The following is a 23,547-nucleotide window of genomic DNA, read 5'->3' on the forward strand; positions in this document are numbered from 1 at the left end:
TTTTAGCTCTTTGAAGTATCTCCAAATTACTTTCCACAGCGGTTGTACTAATTTGCAGTCCCACCAGCAGTTTAAGAGTTCCAATCGCTCCACATCCTAACCAGCATTTGCTGTTTTGTGACTTTTTGATAAAGGCCATTCTCACTGGAGTTAGGTGATATCTCATTGTGGTTTTGATTTGCATTTTCCTAATGCTTAGAGATGTTGAGCACTTTTTTATATGATTGCTGGCCATTATTCCGTCTTCTTTTGAAGTTTCTGTTCATGTCCTTTGCCCATTTATCTATAGTGTTGTTTGATTTTTTCTTATTGATTTTCTTAAGTTCTATATGCAGACTTGTTATCAGCCCTTTATCGGATCCCCCTTAATATTTTTAAATAAAAAAATAGAATATGGCAGAAGTGCTGTTGGTGTTTGGGAGCCTCTGCTTTTAAGAAGCCTTGTCGCTTACATCTTACACTCTTAGAAGAATTAACTGAGTAAGTCACAAAGGGCAGTCACTCTAGCCTCCTAGAGGATGAGTGGTTACATGGAGGAGAACCAATGTGCCACAGCTAACAATCAGACATGTGCCAAATATGAGAGTGAGTCATCTTTAAGCCCAGCTGACCATCCAGTGGAATGTAGCTTCTTGAACGACCCCAGGCAAATCCACAGAGGAACAGTCAGGACCAGTTGACCAAGAAAATTAAGAGAAACAATAAATCAATGTTGTTTTAAGTCACCAAGTTTTGGGGTGGTTTGTTACATAGCAATAGTTAACTGTACATGATACAGTACTCTGAAGAATAACAAAACAGAGGAGGAAGCACAGAAAGTTTCATGGGTTGGTGGAGATTTGTTATTTTATGCAGATGGTCAGAGAAATTCCATAGGGAAGAGCTTTCTGAGCAGAGGGAATGGCAAAGGCAAAGGCCACGAGGCAGGAGCATGCTTGTATAGAGTGTGATGAACTGCAGGGAGGCCCAGGTGTCTGCAATAAAGTGAGAGAGGGTGAGAGTGTCAACAGACAAGTTCAGAGAGTGGTAGAAATGAAAAGTCACCGTAGGGTTTTAGCAAATATCTGCCTAGCAGTGTATAAGAAATTCACGATACAAAGAAGCTTGATAAATGGCCTCTGCTCAGTATCTGGGAGGAGGAGTGAGGCAGGACAAAAGTCCCTAATCCTTTATAGAAAATATGTGAAGATGCTTATGAAAGTGCTGTAGGGCTGAAGTCAGAGCAGCTAACCTTTCCTGAGCTTCTCAGAGCAGCTTCCTCGTAAAGGGGACTTAGGAACTGGTGGGAAGGGAGAGATAAGGGAAGTTTGTTGAGTCAACAAGAGGATAAAGAGCATCTTAGGCATAAAGAAAACTATGTGAAAGGAAGCAGGGACAGGGTCAAGTGTTCGAGTCAATGGGAGAGAGAAGAGGATTTTGTGAAAATATGTACTGTTGTAGATGTTTAAGGAGCAACTCTCTGTGGTTAAAGGAGCTTGGCTCTAAGAACTCCTGTGTCAGACTTACACACTCTGGGAGAAACAGGAACTGTGTCTCTCCTGTCTACCAGTCATACCCAGTGTATGGGATAGTAGAGAGCCCATACGCAGCACTCAGTAATTGCTCGTGGACCCACTAAACAAAGGGGTTTACCTATGTTAACTAGCTTTCCCAAAACTTATTGGACCTCGGGATTTATCTTCCCCAGCCGGTGCCATCGGAATTCCTTTCAGCATACCTTAAATCACCTTTGGTTGAGTAAACTTTGAAGAATGCTATTGAAGCACAGGACTTTAGGTAGAGCATAAAGGATAGGTGATGGCCAGGCGAGGTGGCTCATGCCTGTAATCCCAGCACTCTGGGAGGCCGAGGCGGGAGGATTGTTTGAGCTCAGGAGTTCGAGACCAGCCTGAGCAAGAGCGAGACCCCGTCTCTATTAAAAAAATAGAAAGAAATTATACGGACAACTAAAAATATATAGAAAAAATTAGCCAGGCATGGTGGCGCATGCCTGTAGTCCTAGCTGCCCAGGAGGCTGAGGCCGGAGGATCACTTGAACCCTGGAGTTTGAGGTTGCTGTGAGCTAGGCTGATGCCACGGTACTCTAGCCTGGGCGTCAGAGTGAAACTCTGTCTCAAAAAAAAAAGGATAAATGATAAGATGGGGAGCTGAGTTGGGTCACATTGAAAAGTTGAGGGTCTTTAGCTTTATTATACCTGCAAATGAGAGCCATTTTTTAATACAGAATCACATGATAACATTTTTTGTCTTATAAAGATAACTACTGTGATATATAATGAATGAAAAGGAAAGCAATTGGAGACCTGGACACTACCTAGAAGTTACCAGTCCATTCCAAGGGTGAGAGTATGAAGATGTAAACTAGGATTTGGGGGTTAAAGATGATTTTGAAGGTCTGACTTTTTTGATATTTATAATACATATAAAATATTAGAAACTTAGGAACATATGATATTTATGTTTTAGAGAAAAGAGTAATTTGATAGCTAATGTCAGAACCTGATGTATTTATTGCCTAACAGAATTTTATGTGTCCTCACAAAATATGTTAATTCCCCACTTTCAGCATAGTTTTGTTTGGCCTTGGGCAACTCACATAAATTTTTTTGGACCTCAGCAGCCTCAATAAGCAAGTAGTATCAATAAAAGCCAGATTATAGGAGCTTAAGGCATGAGTAACAAAGCAACAGCTAAGGGTGCAGAAGTTTTTGTTTGTTAATTTTCAAAAAGATTATATGTATATGTGTGTGTTTCAAATTCAATTATTTTCTAACACTTAATTGTTGTTAAATTTATTTTTTGTGTGAATTTTTAATTAAACGAATCATCCTTTGCAATATAATGCCATCTGTAGCAGTGAATATAGATCTAAGTCTATTTTAAAATTCTTTTTCAAAGTTTATTTTTTAATTGGCAAAATTATTTACATTTATGGTGTACAACATGATGTGTTGATATATGTATACATTGTGGAGTGGCTAAAACAAGCTATTCCACATATACATTATTTCACATAATTATCTTTTGTTGGTAAAAAATTCTACTGTCAGCCATTTTCAGATATATTAATATAAGTTATTAACTGTAGTCACCATAATGTTCAAGAGATCTCTTAAACTTATTCCTCCTATCTAAATGAAATTTTGTGTCCTTTGACCAACATCTTCCCAAATAAGCAAGGAAGCCTCTGGAAACCACTATTTTACTCTCTGTTTCTATGAGTTTGACTTTTTTACTATATATTCCACATATAGCAAGTGAGATCACGTAGTATTTACCTTTCTGTGCTTGGCTTATTTCACTTAACATAATATCCACCAGGTTCTTCCATGTTGTCACATGATTTCTTTCTTTTAAAAGGTTGAATAGTACTTCGTTGAGTATATATAACTCATTTTCTTTATCCATCCCTAAGTGATGGACACTTAGGTTGATTCCACGTCTTGGCTATTGTGAATAATGCTGCAATGAACATGGGTGTGCAGATATTTCTTTGACATACTGATTTCATAACCTTTGGACATACTATACCCAGCAGAGGGATTGCTGGACTATATGGTAGTTTTTAATTTTTTGAGGAATGTCCACACTGTTTTCCATAATGGCTATACTACTTCACATTTCCATTAACCATGTACAAGGGTTTCCTTTTCTCCGTATTCTCACTGACACTTGTTAATCTTTTGTCTTTTTGATAATAGCCTGCTATCATTTTAAAATAGACAAATTTCATATAAATCTAGACTTTCAGGTTTTCTTAAATATTAATATCTGATGTACCAATATTGGGCCAATATTTCTAGAAGTAAACATCTTTACCCCCAAATATATCTTAGGATAGCTGATCCTCAGATATAGGATCAGCTTTAGGCTTAGGCTTAAAGGGACAAAGGCAGCTTCTGTGCGTGCTTAGCCAACAAATAGGGCCTTTATATAAACTGTTCAGCAGTGTGTTTCTCTTTAATAGTAGAAGCTCTGATGCTCAATGCCATCTTAGAAATCACAAGCTATATTGTTAAAATTTCTGGATCAAATGGGTTTATTATTGTTTTTATTTATTTACTTATTTTTAGTTTTTAAACAGGAATATCTAGGGAAACTAAATAATACGGCCTTTTCTTAAAATGTACAAAATTTATGCACAGAAATAAATTCCCTTGCTAATAGACAAGGGAAGAGTTCATAGAGTATAGAAATAGCATATGACTTGAGAGTCTAAGGTTAGTCTATGATATAATTTCACTTTTCTATATGTGCTAACACATTATAGCATACAAAATAGTCTTTCAAAAAACAGTTTCAGGAATGGTAACTGAAAAGATTTAGTTCTATACTGATTGAAATGTCCTAGTAGTTCTCTTAGTCAGGGATAGTTTGGTAGTAATTCAAATTAAACTAACTTAGGCAAAAATGGGAATTTATTGGAATAGCTCAGGGGTATTTCACAGAACACGCAAGAAATATAGCTGGGCCTCAAGGACACAAAGCCTAGCAAGTAAAAAATTAGGAAGCAAAGTTAGTTTCTTGAAAGCTTTGTTTTGCGCATCTGCCTCAGTACATGCTCTCTCTGTCTATGGTTCTACTCTCTGCACAGTGCCAAATAAAGCCTAATTAGAACTCTACACTCCAGTTCCACATTCTCACGGAATCTTGCTGGTCCATCCTGGGTCAGAAGTATGCCCGGAGAAGGTTCAAGTTCCCACAAACGTCTCAGGTAAAACTGTGAGGACAGATCTTTGGAACGTAAATGAAAAAGTTTCATTAAGAAGGGGCACAGGTATAGGGAAAGACAATTGACATCTTTTGTTGTATACGAGTATTTTAATACTTATAGAGTGCACATGGTATGATGTTTGGAGTTGGGTTTTATTTCAAAGTAAAAACAAATTAGGAAGTGGACAGGGATATCTTTTTGACTCATTGTGGTCTGACCTTCTGGGAATTGGTAAAATGTATTTGGAACATTTTGGAATTCAAGACCTTTTTTGTCTCTTTAAATCCAGACATAGGTAAGTTTTTATCATCTGTATGTGGGAGGTAAAGAAGAGAAGAGAAGGAGGAGAGAGAGAGGATGTGTGTTGGTCTTGTCTGGATAGTGTCATTTTTGTCTTGTCTGCATAGTGAGAGCAGATTCTCAGCAGTGAGGTGCTTTAGGCCTGTATGTAATAAAGACTTCTGGGAATGCAGTCTTTGGTCATGGGGTCTGACTTTTCTCTGACTTCTATGTATATCTTTGTCTCAGACCCATAGAAAAACCATGTGCGATAAGAGAGACCCAGAGCCAGAATTACCAAATAATTCCCTTTCCTATCATGCAGTGATAGTGTGAGTGCATATAGTCTATTCAAAGGTTTTTCAGCATCTTGGATTATTAAACATTTTTAACTAGCTCCACAGTGCATTTGGCTTAATAGTCTTACCCTTGATTTAATAAATAAATAAATAAATAAAATCTTATAATTGAACGGTATTCAGTTCATATGCATGTTTTTAATTTGTTCTGAGATGATTCAAGTAGGATTTCTTAATAATCAGTTATAGCCAAGAAGATTTTGGACATCTTCTGTATCATTTCTAGGATAAGAAGTGGAGTCTTTTATTCAAGCAAACAATTTAAACTCGTTTCCTTTAGCTTTTGAGTATGACTTTTGAGTGGGCTTTCCATTTGGCAAAATAAATTGTCCTGTCCACAAAGGGCAATGTGAAATTAAACAAACCATATAAATTATGTGAAACTCCCATCAGGAAACCCAATAATATAATTCTACCCTTGGGAATTGTACACAGGCAAATGGAATCATATAAACATCCTAGGAATGAGTAAAGGAGACACTGTTTCCACCCTTCGTGACAATGCCCAACTTAAACCAAACTTGTGTCAAAATATTCTAGAAAAACTAGGAACAAATATCCCAAAGCCCATTTTCATATTTTTTCCCCTAACTAGTGCTCAGTACTTTAGTTATTTAATGAGAACATTTATTTAACCAAATTTTGACTAGAAAACCAAATGAAGGAAGATCTCAACAAATTCATAGTGTGTGCTTCCCAGAAACAGCTAGGCAAACCACTTTCCTATTTCAGTTTAATAGGATTGATGTTCACCATTTAGTGTAGTGCTAAAACAATTTTACTAATAAACTTAGCTTGTTCAGCTTTTGCTAAATGAATAGACAGCTTCCACAAACAAGATTACCAGACCCAAACAAAGGTGAATCTCAAGTCTTGAAAGTTGAAATGCAACTATAGGATTATAAAGCTTATTGAAGTATCCCCTGACTTGCCATCCGTGATATAGAGAACTCTTCCTAATTCCTAAATCCATAATTAACCTAACCATTAAGCCTAATGCTAGCTTTGGGTCTAATATACCTCTTTTCTTTTTAAAGGATAAGATAGTTCTTAAAAATATTGAAATTAACAAGACTTTAAGTGGCTTGAGCTAAAGTATATTTGACTTCATAATTTTTCTAAAACACTTTTGGCTTAATCATCTTTATTACACTAAAGGATAGCTAATCCACGAATTGTGCACAATGGATAGAGTCCAGACTGATCTCTGCCAGTCTTTAACATATTTTTCACCCAAAAGCATTCTAAGGAGAGGGCTACAGATTCTTTAGGCTCCAGCATATCAATAAAGGAGATCTTTCCTCTTATCCCTGTAATCTCTCTGCTCTAGTCCTTTATGTTAATAGATGCAGTCATAGAAAAATTGAAGGTCAAAATAATTTAGTAAGAAAGTTACATTTAACAAAAGGATATCCAATTTAAGGTCGGGTTTTATTAATTATATAAATTACCAAAGCTAATCTCAGTTGGTATGTCAATTAATTACTTATGGCAATTAACACAAGCTGGGTACTTAAAATAGTTGGACAAAAACAACACAGTCCCTGATCTCATGGAATCATAATCATATATATGATGACAGAGGTAAAAACAAAATCTTAGGAATAGCATAAGAAGTGAGAAGGACAGACCTCTGAGGGAGCATCATTCTTTAGGTACCTAATCATGGGTTCATCCTTGGGGGAAGATTTTAAGCCAATTCCTCTAGGTTTATTCTGCCTGCAACCACTTAACACTGCAACGGTGAAGAATCGGGGCTAGAAAGTGGACACCTCGGGCAACAGTTTTGGCTCCACTAGGAAATGACTGTACTTAAGAAAAATTATTTACTCTTGTTTACCAACTTTTTAAGTTGCTCTGAGGGTCAAATGAGAACCCCATTTTTTTTTCTTCACGTCAGACGGATAATGTGCTGTAACAAGGATTGAGGGGGCACACCTCACGCATGCGTGTGAACACCCAATCATCATACTTACAAACTAAAAAAGGATAGAGAAACCCGTTTTGAAGGTACAGCCCCTTCCCATTCCTTTCTTCCCTCAAGTCTCTCTCTTCTTATTCCACCGTGGATGTGATTTTTAGGTGGTTCCTTCACCGTATGTCAGAGAGAGTAACTGTACTAAATCTCCACTCCCTCCCCTGGGTTCCTAGACTCACAGTTAGCACCCCGAACGTTCCCCATCAGATCTCTTCTCACACTCAAGCACTACCCATTGTTTGGCTTTTTTTTACCATCGGACAGTAAGCTTAGTCAGGAAATGAAACCACGGCCATCTTTCTATCCCTAGTGCCTAACTCATAGTAGAGACCTCATAAGAACATGTGGGCAGCCTGGCTGAATGGATAAATGCAATGAACGACAGAAGATATTTTAGGGGCTATCACTCTCAGACACTAGCTCTGTTCTCTGGGGCAAACTGCACTGTGGCAGGACAGTGGCCCATTCCTGTCCAAGGCACTTTATATTCAAATGACAAATTGGGCCTGGTGGGAGAGTGAAAGCCCAGGAGAGAAAGAAGAACACAATTCATCATTTCTGTGCCAAAGCACTGCAGGCACAACAGCAAACAATCTTGACAGTAACTCAGGAGCTAGGTATTGGCTCACATTTATGGCTGTGAAATGGAAGCTAGAAGTTAAATAATTTGCACGATGTCACATAACAGCGATCCGCAAGGTTTGACACCAGGGCTGTGCCCTCTATTTCCGTTTCCCAAACTGAAATGTGAGATGCAAGTGGCCACTGTTGAAAAGATGAAAAGATAACTGATGGCTGCAGTGTAGTATTATTTATTCTTGTTCCTCTGCCATTGGAGAATCATGATACCTGTGGTTATATTGTGGCAGAGGTGGTTGATGGCCTCCCTAAGCCATTCATTATTTTTTTTGTCCTATCTCTTTCTCTGTCTGAAAATATTGTTTAGATACAGGACAGCTAATTAATAACTTTAAAGGCTATGAGAATCCTACAAACAATAAACTTATTTAGCTTTGTTTAACCTGTGATTTCCAAACTGATTAGACCACAGCATGCTTTTTTGTTATGAAGTACTTGCTAATCTTTCAGAAGATACTAGTTTCTCACAGAAACATATTTTTTTAGGCATTGATCAGCACAATCCTTGACTAACAACAATGGAATCATCTTTGATTTGAATATCAAAAACTGAATTGTGTGTTCATGGCATAGCATAAAAAAAAAAAGCCTGTGCTCATAACATACAATTTTGACCCCAGGCAACAGAGAACAAAGGTAAATATGCTTGACATATAAGTTGTTTGTTTTTATTCTTCTCGACTCTGTCTGCAGAACCAAATTGGAGAAAATAAGAAGCCCTCTGACAGACCCCTGGTCTCCTTACTGAACAAAGATGGAGCTACTTCTTCCCCTTAATGCCCCTCAAAACCCTCTTCCCATTAGGGACTCATCACATATAAGCTGCCCTGTGGCCAGCAGCTCAGGCAGATGAACAGCTGTCAGGCAGACCCCAATAACTGACATGGGAATGATCCGTGAAGCTGCTCCATAGGGGTGGCTTACTGGTAATATCACCTACCCAGTGGGGTGAGCTGTTTTATACAAATCCATAGTCAGAAACTTAGATTGTTGTTCCCAAGATAGGATTTCTCCAACATCTTCTCTATATTCTGGACTCCTTACTTTGAAAGTGAGATGACACATATTATTACAGATTATTTCTCTCTGGGCATTAGCTCACACCAAAAAAGTGCACTAATTAAACTTGTGAAGCATATTTATGCTTTATGCTTCACAAGTTTAATTAGTGCACTTTTTTGGTGTGTGTCACCAGCGAAGCAAATAACTTTCTGCATTATGGGTTTTTTTCTTTTCATATATCAATTTACAATCCTAAGCAATACTTCTAGAAGATTCATGTCTGAACTGGAAGTGTATTCATCAAAAAGTCATATGGGTAAGAAAAAATGAAGTGGGAGTTTGGGAGGTCTCTGTGAGTTGAAGGTTAGTCCCCAGACTGTACAGCCACAGGAATTTCTCAGTTATAAACAGAGGACAGTTGTCATTTTATTTAGCTAAAGAGCAACCCAAATACGATGCCATAGATTATAAACAGATCTTTAATAGTTAAAAAAAAAAAATGTTCCCAGTACTTCATCCAAGGGCTTGTTTCCCAGCCTATTCTCTCCCCACACCCATAAAGAAAAAAAAATTAAATCTTATGATCTATGAATCTCATGTAATTTAAACCCTGATTAAAGCCATCCAATTGAGTTGCAGTCATAAACTTATTGAAAGTCAGTTAACTGCTTAAATGGGAGAGGTGGATTACTTACATTTGAAATTCAGATGAATGTCAGTTTGCAATCAGGCAAGCTCATCTGTATATATTTACATAACTTAACCAGAGCCATTTCATTCACAAGAAAGAATATTTTATAGTCTTACTTTTATCATTTTAGATACTCCTTAAATTATCATAGTACTACTTTAGTGGGGATGAGGGGAGAAAGAATATCACTAAGCAAAAATGGCATATTTCTTTATGAACAAGAAATTGGCAAACATAACTTTAATATTGCTCTTTGCTTTTCTACAGAGCAATAGTGGGAAAGTTATAGTTTCTTTTTAATTCTTTTTTGGAATGGAATTTATATGTGATGAATCAGCCGATTACCAAGGTTTCATAGAAATTTTGGATGGAATGCAGGGAAATTCTGATAGGATATGATTTTTTTTTTAAACTTACCAGTAGTGTTATTTTACTTTTCTGGCAAACCTAACCTTATTTATACAGAGACCTGCCAAATGCTACTATTTTATGGGACTTAAGACAGTTACATCAATGCTTCAGTGACTCTAACACCCTTGCACCTGTTTCACTGCATTTTTTATTTCTTCCAGTTGTGTTCAAACTAACCCAGAGAGCTTGTTTCTTGGGTGCTGTTCTGTAGAGAGCCAAAAGCACAATCTTTTCAATATCTTAACTATATGTTATTGATAATAGATTTTTTTCAATAATGGGAGATGGTTATAGCTGGGATGTTTTACAGCGTTTTTATGATTGGTAACGCCTCAAGTTCATAAGTTTATCATACCCATTTGTGATGACTTCTTTATGGAAAATATTTTTCTGAGCTGAGAATATCCAAAGCAAAGCAGAAGAATAAACCCGTCAAGTACCCTGTCACTGAAAAGATGGTAACAGATGTTTCTCATCTCCAATAACTCGAGGGAGGTTAACTAAAGGGTTTCCCATGTTTCCCAGATGCTGCATGATATGTCTGGGTTCCCAGGATTCATCCAAATGAAAACGCACTGAGATTTGCTCATAGGAATTCCCCAGCTGAGAGACAGAGGATAGAAACAGGGAAAATGAAGGAAAAAGGATTTGCATCTGGAATTCTAAAACATTCATGGGATGCTGTGTGTGTGTGAATTTAGGTCACTCTGCATTTTTACAGTGTTCAGTAAAGGAGCCAGAAGAGTTCCATCAGCTGCTCTTAATTTTCTCTTTTCCTTTAAAATTTTCCTAAATATTTCAGAAACAACAGGAAAGGGAGAAAATGGCCAAGCGAACAAGGGATAAGATCCAAAGTTAAGGAGCCAAATTACTCAGGATTCTTTAATCTTCCTCAGCAATGCTACATCCCCACCTATTTCTAATAAATATTATGTCTTTATGCAAGCAGACTGTAAACATAAAAAGTATTAAAGCATTGGTCCCTCAATGCCTCACTGTGTTCATTTCATTGGGTAATTTCTCCACGGGTGCATGTCTCTCCATATGTGAAGAAAGAACATTATTGAGTTTTACTGTGCAGCCAGTGTTCTAAGGGCTTTATATGGATAAATTATTTAACCTTCACAAGAGTTCTGTGAAGGAAACACTATTAATTTTTCCATTATACAAATGAGGAAATTAGGTTGTAGAAGTTAAGCTACTTATCCATTCACAGGGCTAATGAGTGGAGGCATCAAGTTTTGAAACCAAGCAATCTAGCCTCAGAGGCTGAGTTCCGAAGCTCTGTTGTGTACTGCCTGATTCTGGATTTATAAGGCATCTTCATAGAGAATTATGTTTTCAGTAGGACTGAATCTAAATAGAAATATATTCCTCACAAGTACAAGAAGCCCAAGAATGTTTTTCCCAAGACCTAGGTTCTGTTTTCAGTTCTACCACCAGTGAGTTCAGGCATGCTAGCCAAATAATATTTCTCTGAACCTTGGATTCATTATCCTTAACATTGCAGGGTGGGATGGGAACTAGAGATATCTGTCTCTTCCAGCTTTCTAATTCTAGGATCCTTGCATCATGTATTGTAGAACATCTATATTACTCTATATGCTGATGGTTAGCCAGAAACACCTTTAATTACCCTGGTGGAGATCACAGCTGTAACATACGCCAACGCAGCAGAGGAATGGTATACATAAGATCAGTTATTTTTGGTTCCACTTTTTACATCATCATCTGCGCAAAATAGAGAAATAGAAAATGAGTATGAAAACCCATTGTATCAGCCATCAAGGACATTTGTATCATTGATGTAATATAAAAAGAGCTCTCTCCAAGCACAAGATTGTCATAGAGATTATATCCTCCAAACAACCACTTCTCAGCTACTGCTGTCAAGAGCTGTGATTTTAAATTTATCTTGTTTGAGGGTCTTGGCCAGAACCATTGAGACATAGTATTCTCTTGTGGAAGCATTTAGAATTGCTTTCCTTGGAACATTTTGGGTCCAGGTCTGTAAAATCTGCTCTTCTGTTCATTATAGTACAATGCATAGATTATAATTTTTCTATTCACGTGGCCTCAAGAGCCAGATGAAGTGGTTAGAAGAAAAGTATGACACAATAGCACAATGAAGTTATGGATACAGTTATATTGATCCATGGTTGATTCACAAAACCCATTTATGCAAAAGGGAACTATTTTTTCTTAGGTCATGAGTCCCACTCTCTGCTCTTTAACAGAATAACTAGGTAGTCCTTTTTTTTTTTTTTTTTTTTTTTTTTTTGGAATTTTTTAATTCAATCCAGTGACTTTGTGCAAATTTAAGATTGATCTCAGGGTCTGTTCAGTTCAAAGCTCTGTCTTAGACTTTCCCTCCTTTCCACCCAATCTCAAGAATGGAGCAGGAGGGGAAGAGAAGGAAATTTCTCAAGCAAGCTGGGGGCAATTGCTTCATGACTGGCTACACACTGGTATGCTGAAGGTGTGATTCAATTTCCACTGCCATCTGCTTCAAATTATGGATGATGACACTGGGTGACTCCTCTGCCTGGCTGTGTTGAGAGGGTATTTCAGTGTCCAAGCAGCACTCAGTCTTGTTGATCCTTCTCAGATGTTTTTAGCGGTGGAACCAGCCAGCAATGCTCTCCACGCCAGCTTTTATAGACCTCACCTCTCCTGATCATGTGACTTCCAGGGTCCATGACCTTTTTGTCAACTAATCTACATGTATTTACATGCTGGCACCTCTGAATTTCTTCCATGCCAATTGTGGGTTGTAGGTACTGGAGGTGTTCCTAGATATGCTCTGCTTCCTTCCCAGCTCTGCTATCATGTTCTGGAGTCCCAAGACACATCTGTTGGGCAATCTCTGATCATACTCCATCTGTGAAGAAAAATCTCAGCCTTCTCCACCCTGCAGATCCTCCCAACTTTAAGGGAATATTAAGGGAATTAGGTGCTCCTCAATTGCCTTTTCCCCTGGGAATCTTATCTTCCAAAACTCTCCTCCCTTTTACAAACAAACTTTTCTTACTCTCAGAGTTATGTCTACATCTGGGGCAGGGAGTGGCAGGACATGATGGGATGGAGGGGAGGAAAAATATTGGGGAAGGCTCAGCCCTCCAGATTCGTCAGATTCTCTTCACGCTTTTCCAAGAATCCCTAAAATTTATGATAGCTGAAAAGGAAACAGTTTGATGCTTGAAGTTATCAGACTGCAAAAACCAAGATTGTTGTGTGGGAATCACTCTCCCACACTCCTGATGCTTGCTTCCACGTGGAGGAAGTTATACTAATGTAACATTCCTCGTCTGTCTCCTGCCCTCTCTTCTACTGCTCCATAGGGGAAGGGGTGAGACTTTCTTATAGCTAAGTTTAGAAAGAATAAAGCTGGCAAACTTAGCTCACCTCATCTTTTTTTTTTTTTTTTTTTATTCCTGGGAGGCAGCCTGCCTACCAAGAACATGTGTTCTTGTTTGTTTTCTACCTGCTTCCAGAGTGGAAGCTGTGACTTCCTAGAATGGTCTGTACCTGGATGGGATGCTTGCTTTAATTCTGAGCTCAGTATTGATAAGTTCATCTTCCCAAAGATATTAGCCCCTTCCCCTCATATCAGTTTTGTCAGTAATAAAGGCAATCTTTTGCTATCGCACTTGCTTTATTCTTATTTGTTAATTGGTTCAGACTTTGGCCAGAGAAGATAGTTATTATTGGTTCTAATTTCAAAAAATGTACCAATAATGTTTTTCTTTCCAGTTCTGTCCCTCTAATCTAACCAAGAGTGTAAAGACTTTAGGTCAAATTCTGGCTGTGCCACATGCAAATAGTGTAACCTTAGACACCTTTTATTTAGTCTCTAGGGCTTAGTTTTATCATCTGTAAAGTGAGGGTGCTAAGAAGTTTTTCCAGGAGATCATTGAGGGGATTCCTTGGGACCATGTATATAAATGGATTTCACTTGCTATTCCTCTCCTGTCAATTTTTGGTTATGCTAAAAAGTCAGGTAACTCTTACATCTCATTTTTAGGTCTTAGTGAGCAAAAAGTACTTTGGCATTGAACTTTTTCTGTTTTTCCCAAAATAACTACTTTCAGTAATGTGCAAAAGCAGATACCCACATACAAGTATTTCCTGCACTGAGGGTGATTCTCCTAAAGACTATTTATAACTTGACGGATTTCTAAAGGCATCCAATTCAGGAGCTTTTGTTTCTTTACTGGGGTATTTCCTCATTTTTTTTAAGACTGGGATGTGGATTTATAATCTTCCAACATCACATGTCTCAGCCAGAAACCAGGAAGGGAAAAAAAAATGAATAAGTTGTCTGAGGACTCTATCCAAATTCTTACTGGTTTTGGAAACCTGAATATCCTTCCTTTTCAGTCTGAGGCAGAGACTGTGAGGATGGTATAAAAATACAGTTAGAGAATTTGGATCACTGGGAACTAAAACACTGTGTATATGTGCTGAGCGATGTCATACTCTGACTTATGCTAAGGGGAGGTTCATAATCTCTTTCCTAATAGAAAAGCACAAATTAATCACCAGGACAAGGAAAAACATTTTGTTAAAGTAATATGGATAAAAGGAAACAAGGAAAAAATAGGAAAATATGTTATTAAGATATCCTCTAAAAGAATACATTCAGATAAGCCATCAGATAATGCGTTAGCTACCTAACTCGCTTAAGGCAAATTACTGAGACGGCCTCAAGCGTTCTTTAGCAGCCAGGCTAGTCTGGGCAACGAGTTACATCTAGGCAGCTCTTTAGTTTCTGCTTTAAGGACACGTACTCAATTGAATTAGCTTACCCTACTTTCATGTATTTATTTTTATATAAGTAATCCAAGGTAAGAAATTTAAATAGAAAATAAAAAGCAAAAGCAATCATCATATTCTTCCTCCTCCTCCTCCTCATCATCATCCCATTATTGCTGTGATAACTACTATTTATACTTTGTTCATTTTGCTATTGACTTTTTTCATTTGTGTGTCTACACATGCAAATCCACATAAATATATATAAATAAACACACACATAAAATTATTTCAATAGCTACCAGAGTGGAATTGTAAATTTACTTTCATATAGCATGCTTTTCCATTTAACGTATTTCATATCCTTTTAATCAGATTTGTATCATTTCTTTGTTGGCTACATTATTTCATTTTTTGAATGGACCATAATTTATGTGACCAGCCTCCAATTATTGAGCATTTAGATTGTTTTTAATTTTAACTAGAATTAAGAATGCTGAGTTGAACATCCTTTTATACACATCTTTACATAAATACTTGTCTAATTCAATGTTTGAATCACATTGTTAGAAGTAGAATTAATGGGTGGAAGGAAATGCATATTTTTATAGCTTCTTATACATGTTGCCAAATTGTCCTCCAGAGAAACTGTACCAATTAGTACTTCTAACAGCAGTATTTGAGAGCAGCCATTTCTCCCAAGTCTTTGCCAAAACTGGAATTTCTCCTTATTTTTAATGTTTTACAATTTGATACATCCAGTTTGAAAATATTCTTTAAACAAAATTCAGTGAGTAACCACTACAACATAAACTCCTTGATTCCAGGGAACTACCAAAGGGTCCCATGTGAATGCTTTTGGAACAATGGAAAATGAGTGAATATGCAAATTTGCCCCTAAATTTCTTATATTAGTTATATCTCTTTAAAGAAATTCTTTTGAGAGAACTTCCCAGCAGGAAATTCTGTTTTACAATGCAGGGATATTCTGAATTTTGGCCACTGATCAAAATATTATTATGCATGCTAAATGAAAGCAAAACAAAGCCAATGAATTGAAATATTTCACATCCTACATTGTGACTTCTAGTAATAGGCATATATATATGTGTGTGTTTGAATACCACTTGTAAAATTTGTGATTGGAATTGAAATAGTCACGAATTCATTATCTCAGTATTGTGAAAATAGATTTTGACTTGGAATGGGTAGACCTATTTCTCTGTATCACTGGTTCAAATGATGAAATTGCATTTGACATTCAAGCAATTTAAGTAGACTTGAAGTACCATTAAGAAGCAGTAATTGTTAATCTGGTGCCAAGACACTGTCAATATAATTTTGACTCTGATCTACCCATATATGTAACTGATTCGTTGTTATGTGATGGTTAAAGGATAAAATATTTGAAACATATTTTTTCTTGAAGACAAGTAGGGAAAAAAGGTATAAAAGCATCTACAGGTTTCTGTCTGTAGTGTATTAATCTGATAAAAACGAGCAATGTGATAGTTAACATTTGTAAATTCTATGCCACGACATTGCAACAATATTCCACAAAATTTTACACAATTTAATCTTTTAGCAAACCAATTCATTTAAAATAATTTGTTTTTACCCTAACGTGTGCTGCAATATGCAATAGAATCTTACAAAGACAGTCCTAATACACTACCACACTTATTCTCTATTTCTTTCAAACTTTTTTGATAATGTAAATGACTTAAAATCACCATAGCAGAAATATACAAGGGAGAGGCTGGAGGGAAACATGTGCTCTGCTGGGAACGCCTGCTGGGCTGTTCGAGAAGGCAACTTGCAACTTGGAAAGCAGTGATGCAGTCCCTGCTTGCAAGTTCATGTGTGAGAACATAAATCATTAGTTTCCATTTGCAAACAGCATAAGGAACCTTCTCTCTGGCTCTTGTGGTTTAAAGGCAAACACACAATGGTGATGTAGTGACCTGTCAGCTAAAGTACGTTTTTTCATTTATCAAACCATTAGTCATAGCTATGGAGAGAAGTTGGACTGTTCAGCCACTGAGGTCATTCAATTTCCCCTCCCTGCTCCTCCTGACTTGTACGAAGCCATCCCTTCTCTAACGGATTGCCCTGTTCTCTGACCACCTGGCTTGATGACATCTGGCTATGCCTATTAATTCCCCTGCCTAATGGATCCTTGCTCATTAGATTTGTGGTGACCCCACCAAACGTGAATGTTAGAGAAGTTCTTATCTTCAGAGCCATTGCCTCAGTACATACAGAATAATCAGAAATAGATCTATTAAGAAAAATAAATCACCCAAATCACTCCTGACTTTATTTCTGGGCATTATTTCACTGTGGTTATGAAGTGAGATTCTTCACTACTATCCCTTCCTTGTGGCGATTAATAACAAAAACATCCTCGATTGTTCACATGTCCCTGCATCCATATCCTTTCTGATGAGATTTTGGACCTCCTTTCTTCAAGAGGTGAAACCTATTTCTCCACCCCTTGGATCTGGCCCAGGTAGTGACATTCTCTGACCAACAAAACATGAAGGAAGTAAAGGTTTGCCAGTTCTAAACCTAGGCCTCAAGTGACTTTGCACAGCTTTGCTCCCTTGGAATCCCATCATATCGATGTGGTCCAAGACAGCCAGCTGCAACACGAAAGCTATACAGAACAGAGATGGACTGTTGCAGACACGGCCATCCTCGACTGGTCACCTAGTCACCTACTGCTGACCTGGCAGCTGAAGGCAGATGCATGAATGAGCCTTAAAGAGACCAGAAGTACCACCCAGCTGAGCCAAGTCCAAACTGCCAAACCAGAATCTTGAATGCTATTTTAAGCCATAGCATAGTAAAAGCTAACTGGCCCATTTTTCCATGCTTAAAGCTACTCATTGTTTAAATAATAGGGAATAGTAAATGCAAGTCAAAAAGTCTCAGCAGAAGTCGCAAACTTCAAAGAGTCCTCAAAACTTTCCAAATAAAGATCAAGCATCTTAGCTTAATATAACATGTATAGCCCACTCAAGCTACAATAAGCAGAATATTACAGAAAAGCATAGTGTATATGTGGACTTGTGGCCCACTGTGAGCCACTGTGCTGGGCACCACCACCCTGTTTCTAATCATAGAGAGGATCCACCTGTGTCAAATATCAGTACATATTATAACAGGATTGCTGGGAGATCTAGTTACATTAAAGCCAAGGCAAGAAAATAGCAAGATATGGATTTGGTCCTCTTCCAAAAAGGAAAAATACAATCAGCTCCTTGAATGGCCAAAAGTAGTCTACCAATGAACCTTGCCATTGATTTCTCGAGACAATGAGTATTGTCTAGAGCAGGGAGTTTAAAGAAGTCCTGAATTCTCATAAACTACCTTTGCCTTCCTTGTGTAAACATTAACTTCCCAGACTCAAGTTTCATCTATGAAATAAAAGCACTGGCACAAGGCTATTTTTATGAGCATCTGAATTTCAAAATGCTTTGGGACTCTCAAATTGTATACCTTAAACATGTACAGCTCTTTCTATGTCCATCATATCTCAATACAGTGGTTCAAAAAGGAACCTTGGATTCTATTTTGGGAGATCATCATTTCTTCACTGCCAGATAACAATTACAGAATAGGCTTTGAATACTCTCAACACCCTAATAATAGCAGCTTGCCATCAATAGCGTCTATCATTTACAACATCCAAACTGCAAAGCTTTTAGCTGTTTCTTTGACTTTTGACCAGGTAGATGCTAGAATATGCTCTTTTCTCAGTGTTCTAGTCAACTCATGTGTTAACTCAGGCCAAACATGTCCTTGTTCCAGGAACTTGCAACAAATCACAAAAACAAAGGTAATAGTTTAAGTATATTATATGATCAAAAAGAAAGCAAATGGGCTGTGTATGTGTGTGTGTGTGTGTGTGTGTGTGTGTGAATAGAAACAATAGTTGTCTCATTCTCAGAATGTCCTTGTTTTGGGGATTAAATCAAACATCACGTGTAAATCTCCAAGCACAGAACCAAACAAATAATAAGTACTCAAGAACTTTTAACTATTGTTATTTTATCAAGATAATTAGTAAAGCATAAGAGATTGAAAATTAAAGCAAAATATTATTCTGAGAATAAGAGAACAGATACAATGAAAATCAAAGGCAGAGTAATATAAAGCAGGATGACACATTTCTTTCTTAGTAGGAAAATGTGAAGAAACAAAGGAGATAATGAGCTGCTCCTTTATGTGCCAAGTTTTGGGTACTGTTTGGGTATTTAAGTAGATACAGCCCACAGACATTAAAAATGTGCTATTGGAACAAGGAGGTAGCGCAAAACTGTCAATATGGATGTAGAGCTAAGCTGTTTAAAGGCAGAAGTCATTGCAATGGATATGTGTTACTGAAGAAGTGAATGCAGAGAAAAAGATTAGGGTAAAAAACTGAACCCCAATACCCTGCGTTCGTATCAACATGTGGAAATAGAACAAGCAAAGAAAATAGAGAAGGAGAACCAGCTGTGTTGAAAGTAATCCAATGTCTAGCACAGCATCAGCCCCATGGGATGTTCACAAATAAATACTGATGGCTTAATTACAATTGGTTAGAGATGGTTAATACACAAATAAGCAAGTATAATAGAACATAATTGGTCATGAGGTAAGAGTTAACACTGACCTCTGATTTTAAGAGATGAGAAATGACAGTGAGAACAGACTATTTCAAGAAATTTGTCAATGAAAAAAGAAAAGAAAAAGAGAATAGTAGTTTGGAGGACTATACAAGTATAAGAAAAGCAAAAGAACAAGGTATTTAAAGTAAAGGGTTTTTGAACATACTTATAGATGTAAGGAAAATCCTTGAGGAGGAGAGAGAGAGAGAATAATGATGTATGAAGGATTGATGGATGGATCAAGGAAGAGGGGAACTGGGATGGAATAAAAACATGAGTAAAGGGTTTGTATGTCAACAGCAGGAGGGCAACCTCTTTTGAAAAAGAATTTTGAAAGAACAAGATGAAGAAAGCTATAAAGGAAAAGTGATATGAAGAGGAAAGACTAATTTAAAAAGCATTTTTGACCTCATCTTTTTTTTATAACTCTTCATCATCTTTGGAGGGTTTGGAGATTGGTCCAGTGGCTGCTCTGGACTACAGAAGGGATCGAAGAAAAGGCTGGAATAGAAGGCTAGTGGGGGCTTGAAATTTAGATTGAACTAATACTAAATATGTATATTTCTTTCTCATACAGCAGAGACTTTCCTGTGCGATAATTCTCAGAGGTGAGCATGACTATCTGATTGCAGGGAACATGAAACTAACAAAGGCCAAGTGATTCACTCCAGGTCATCCTGCTAGTTAGTGGCGTGCTGTGATTTAAATTTGGTGTCCTGATTCCAAAGGCCTCTTTATTTTTACGACACCAGGGTTGTGCTGTGGCTTTGATGAGAGGCTATATTTTTTTGCCAGGGTATCTTGAGTCATTAAAATAAACAATGCACTGGGTATTATAGACAATAGCAACTAAGAACCCCTGGAATGGTTCTTCCCTGCCCTCAATTTGCTAAGGCCATTTGTGTGTAATGGAAAGAGATTGTGACTAAGATGAAAAACAAAACAAAAACACTAGAATTTGAGTCCTTGTTATGTTCCTTACTTTCTGCTTGATCTTCACCAGAAATACTCTTACTAGTAACATAGAGATGATCCCTTTGCCACATAACCTTTTGTGTAGTGCAAAGGCCAAATAAGATGATGCAAATTAAATGAGATAGTAACTCATAAAACACTACAGGTAAAATAATTAAATTCCGCCTACTATTTTTCTTTGTGTGTTATGTCCTTTCTCATTCTTTGATGCTCTCTGTGTCTCAGACTTACCAGCTCCAGGTAGAACCAACCACTCTTTCTTTTGTGCCTGTGCTTCACTCAGTACCTGTTTTAATCCCAACACCGGGACATCTTGATCTCAATCATATACATGGGAGGATGGAGACAATTCATCCGTGTACCCCCAGAACCTAGTGTAAATCTTGGGAAATAACAGATATTTAATAAATATCATGGAATAAAATCATAAATGTGTAAATGTAGGGTATAGCCTTGCTATTTTGTATTGCTCTGTTGAAGTTTCCAAGGGCTGGGAAGTCTGGAAATCTGAAATAAATGTTAAAATTTAAGAAAACCTATTGTCCACATAAATTAAACATTTCTAATGCATATAGGTATTATATTTTTAATAGTATTTAAGTTGCAGTGTAATTATTTCAACCGTTACCATGCAAACTTTATACTTTGTGTGTCTGGGAAAAAAATTTTGGTGTTAGTTAAATTAAGTCACTTATCCAAAGATAATAAAGCCACCCGCAATGAATACTTAATCAAGTACAGAAGTCAAGCATAATCACTTTGTAAAATAGTTTAACTTTTGGCTAATGATATTTCCAAACTTTAGCAGATTAAAAAAAAATAGGTGATATTTGGAGATTGAGATTAGAGGCTGTGAAAGCTAAAATTTTAATCATTTGAGACAGAAATAGAGCAATCTTGGTAAAACAAATGACCACTGTAAGTTTCCCCTTTTCTTTAGGTCAGTAAACAAACTTAGTGCCCAGAATCCAGTGCTCTGCCACAATTGTGGCAAAATCCTGTGTTGTCATTGATTAAAATAAGAACCTGTGAGAGACTTGCCACTCATGGGTAAAACTTGTCAACTTTCCAAAAGCAGCTGCTGGAAAACAGCCCAGGGCAGCAACAGGCTCTGGCAACTCTTAAACTCCAGCTGGGGCTGCAGTCTCAAAAGCTTGCACAATAATTAAAAATTATGACCTTCCCCCCCCCCCCAACATACTCCTGAGATACACCTTGAGCAACTCTATCTGAGGCCCCATTGACGGTTATCTCCATCCCACACTTTGGATCCCGGGAGATGATGGACCACAGGCAGCCTGCTGCAATGCGTGAGCCCTGTTCCTCTTTGGAGAGAGAAAGAGAGGTCCATCAGGTGCCTCAGCTCTCTCTAGGTTGCTGGCTGAAAGGGGTAGGGAACATAGGAATGACCAGTCCTGATTTGGCCTCCTAAAGCCAGAGGCTTGCCTAGCAGGCAGGTGCACAGGGCTGTGGTGTTAACCTGATTTGTGTTCAAATTCCTGTGCCACCATCCTACCTGGGTGAACTTAGCCATTGTAAGAGTCCATGTCCTCATGTATAGAGTAAGGAACATGGATTCTGACCACTTGGGGATGCTGTAAGACTTAAGTGGGGTACTCCACGTCAAGCTCTTGGCACAGCATCTGGCATACAGAAAGTACACTGAAAAGGTGGAAGAAGCGAGGGAGACGGGCAGATTTGGGTGAATGAGAAGAACCGCAGAAGGACTCGTGTCATGTGCACGGGGCATAACTTTGGTCTGCTCTCTGTCACCCACACCGACATCTTGATGAAATGACCATCTTGGGCATCCTTCAACTTAAGGCAGATTTGTTCCTCCAAAAACTACAATAAAACATTTCAGGGGAGACAAGTAAAGAGATGTTGCCTGGAACTGGAAATCCAGAAATCTGAATTCTAATCAGGATTTGACCATGAAAACATTTGTGAACCTGACTGGAGAAGTTACTTAATTACTGGCGTTAGGTTTTCTCTTCTGTCAAATGAATGGTTTGGAGTTGCTGACTGGTTTTTAGTCTGTATTCCTCGGAGTCCCAGGGTGGCAGGACTGTGCGTCATGGTCACCTTTGGGAGGAGGGGAGCAAGGAAAGAGACTTTATGGAGTTTCCCCTTCACCTGGTACTGAAAACAGTGGCTTTACGTTGATCTCTTTGGAGTATTGGTGACTCTCCTACTATTCCTTTGAAAAGTGAGCCCTCTTCCTTAAGCAATGTCTGAATAACACTGGACTAGATAATCGCCGCAAGATTCTTTCTAGTTTAATAAATAAATTAAAAAAGGAATCTTTAGTCAGAATCAGCTACATCATTTGTGGGTTCACGTTCAAAACGAAAATGTGGGCCCCTTTGTTCAAAAAGTAGTACAAAGGCTTTTTTATTTCTTTTGTAGCCTCTCCATCCCTGGCCTCGCCATGCCCCCCAGGTTGCCATGGTGGTTTTAATTTTCTAGTTGATGTTTTGTCCCCTTGGGCACAGGGATATTTGAGGGGAGTACAGACCCAGACTCGCACAGGTGCTCAGGTCCCCACCCCATGACTTAGCACACGGAGCATGCACACCTGACTCCAAGCCACCTGCACCCTCACCCAGGCCCCCAGCAGGGGTGAAGTGTGGCAGTGACTGCTGAGTGAGGGCAGGGAGCTGAGAACACAGCCCCAGGAGGCAGCTGAGAAAGGGCTGCGTGAGAGCTGAGGCTACAAGCCCCTGGCACTTGGAACATTGTCCCGGCAGACTTCACTACAAAACACCAATTCGAAGTAAAATTACTACAAATTTCAAGATGGTGTCCACAGAGCATTAAATTCCAAGGATGGGGCCTCTTTCTAGGGGTGGCGTCCTATGTTACTGTCCGGGTCACATGCCCATGAAATTGACCCTGCTTTAATAATCTCAAAATAATTTTTCTAATCCGGTGGTTTGGGGCAGTTCTTACAAAAGACTAGAATGCAGACATGAGCATAACAGAGTTTTCTGAAAATTAGTTGGGTAGTATCAGTTCCAAAGAGGGCAAAACAAACAAAACAAAATTCAATAAGAAAATCCCCTCATACAACTATTAACAATAAG

General features: G+C 38.0%; 1 pseudogene; it reads right to left on the reverse strand.

Annotated features, from left to right (window-relative positions):
* Window positions 1-7,246: 7,246 nt before the first annotated feature.
* Window positions 7,247-7,343, reverse strand: LOC138382304 (small nucleolar RNA U13; annotated as a pseudogene).
* Between the last annotated feature and the right edge of the window lie 16,204 nt (window positions 7,344-23,547).

Source organism: Eulemur rufifrons, chromosome 3 (genome assembly GCF_041146395.1).
Source record: "Eulemur rufifrons isolate Redbay chromosome 3, OSU_ERuf_1, whole genome shotgun sequence".
Taxonomy (NCBI): domain Eukaryota; kingdom Metazoa; phylum Chordata; class Mammalia; order Primates; family Lemuridae; genus Eulemur; species Eulemur rufifrons.